At 56.8% G+C, this 2,500-nt stretch overlaps 1 protein-coding gene across 1 annotated transcript in view; it reads left to right on the top strand.

Moving 5' to 3' along the window:
* Positions 1 to 2,500, top strand: part of LOC310794218 (protein kinase C alpha type) — a gene marked incomplete at its 5' end in the record, with an annotated part of 230,878 nt that overhangs the window by 64,256 nt on the left and 164,122 nt on the right. The gene's annotated exons all lie outside the window — the stretch shown is intronic.

Here is a 2,500-nt window from a genome sequence, read left to right as displayed (position 1 = left end):
TGCACAGTGTGGGGGCAGATGTGCACAGTGTGGAGGCAGATGTGCACAGTGTGGGGGCAGATGTGCACAGTGTGGAGGCAGATGTGCACAGTGTGGGGGCAGATGTGCACAGTGTGGGGGCAGATGTGCACAGTGTGGAGGCAGATGTGCACAGTGTGGGGGCAGATGTGCATGGTGTGGGGGCAGATGTGCACAGTGTGGGGGCAGATGTGCACAGTGTGGGGGCAGATGTGCACAGTGTGGGGGCAGATGTGCACGGTGTGGGGGCAGATGTGCACGGTGTGGGGTTAGATGTGCACAGTGTGGGGGCAGATGTGCACAGTGTGGGGGCAGATGTGCACGGTGTGGGGGCAGATGTGCACGGTGTGGGGGCAGATGTGCACAGTGTGGGGTTAGATGTGCACAGTGTGGGGGCAGATGTGCACAGTGTGGGGGCAGATGTGCACAGTGTGGGGTTAGATGTGCACAGTGTGGAGGCAGATGTGCACAGTGCAGGGGCAGATGTGCACAGTGTGGGGTTAGATGTGCACAGTGTGGAGGCAGATGTGCACAGTGCAGGGGCAGATGTGCACAGTGCGGGGGCAGATGTGCACAGTGTGGGGGCAGATGTGCACAGTGTGGGGGCAGATGTGCACAGTGTGGGGGCAGATGTGCACAGTGTGGGGGCAGATGTGCACGGTGTGGGGGCAGATGTGCACAGTGTGGGGGGCAGATGTGCACAGTGTGGGGGGCAGATGTGCACAGTGTGGGGGGCAGATGTGCACAGTGTGGGGGCAGATGTGCACAGTGTGGGGGGCAGATGTGCACAGTGTGGGGGGCAGATGTGCACAGTGCGGGGGCAGATGTGCACAGTGTGGGGGCAGATGTGCACAGTGTGGGGGCAGATGTGCACAGTGTGGGGGCAGCGAGAGGTCGGTATGCAGGAAGTGATTGAAACAAGCCTCAGTCATACTAACACTTCCTTATTGTGCTTATTGGGCTTTTATGGCTGTTTGAATGATCATTCAGACAAAAACACTCCAGGAAAGGAAACGCTCAGTACAGTTGATCTACTGTACGCTACAGTGGTTTATAGCTCAGTACAGGTGATATACGCTACAGTGATTTTGTGATTATGAACCTTAGTCCTCTAGTGTTGAATCACCCAGGATCTGTCATTATATTATATGCTAATTTCTCCCTTGGAGCTCTGCAGTCCATCGATAAACATGTCAGCGCTGTCTGCATGGTGCGCTTTGAACGCAGTCTGTCCACGTGAATCACTTTCAGGCATATCTGGCTGTTTGCCAGGAGAGGAGGAGTCAGGAGATGAGACAGGAAAGAGGGGGAAGAGAACGGAGAGGAGGGAGAAAGAGGGAGGAGAGCGTAAAGGGCAAGCTGCCAGGTGACCTGCTTTCTGTGGCGAGGCGAGGTGACAGCCAGCATGAGGTCATCTGTCACTTTCTTGCAGGGCGCTAATTTTAGCACCTTCGCCCTCCTCCTCTGCTTCCCCCCCGACAGCAGCCACCGCATGCTTCTCTCTGACACGCCCACATCACTTACAGCAGCCACCACATGCTTCTCTCTGACACGCCCACATCACTTACAGCAGCCACCGCATGCTTCTCTCTGACACGCCCACATCACTTACAGCAGCCACCACATGCTTCTCTCTGACACGCCCACATCACTTACAGCAGCCACCGCATGCTTCCCTCTGACACGCCCACATCACTTACAGCAGCCACCGCATGCTTCTCTCTGACACGCCCACATCACTTACAGCAGCCACCGCATGCTTCTCTCTGACACGCCCACAACACTTACAGCAGCCACCGCATGCTTCTCTCTGACACGCCCACAACACTTACAGCAGCCACCGCATGCTTCCCTCTGACACGCCCACATCACTTACAGCAGCCACCGCATGCTTCTCTCTGACACGCCCACATCACATACAGCAGCCACCGCATGCTTCCCTCTGACACGCCCACATCACTTACAGCAGCCACCGCATGCTTCTCTCTGACACGCCCACATCACTTACAGCAGCCACCGCATGCTTCTCTCTGACACGCCCACATCACTTACAGCAGCCACCGCATGCTTCTCTCTGACACGCCCACATCACTTACAGCAGCCACCGCATGCTTCCCTCTGACACACCCACAACACTTACAGCAGCCACCGCATGCTTCTCTCTGACACGCCCACATCACTTACAGCAGCCACCGCATGCTTCCCTCTGACACGCCCACAACACTTACAGCAGCCACCGCATGCTTCCCTCTGACACGCCCACATCACTTACAGCAGCCACCGCATGCTTCTCTCTGACACGCCCACAACACATACAGCAGCCACCGCATGCTTCTCTCTGACACGCCCACATCACATACAGCAGCCACCGCATGCTTCTCTCTGACACGCCCACAACACTTACAGCAGCCACCGCATGCTTCTCTCTGACACGCCCACATCACTTACAGCAGCCACCGCATGCTTCCCTCTGACACGCCCA

The sequence above is a fragment of the Poromitra crassiceps genome, assembly GCF_964638095.1.
Source record: "Poromitra crassiceps genome assembly, chromosome: 19".
In the NCBI taxonomy this organism is placed as follows: domain Eukaryota; kingdom Metazoa; phylum Chordata; class Actinopteri; order Beryciformes; family Melamphaidae; genus Poromitra; species Poromitra crassiceps.
This window is presented reverse-complemented; position numbering and strand designations above follow the sequence as displayed.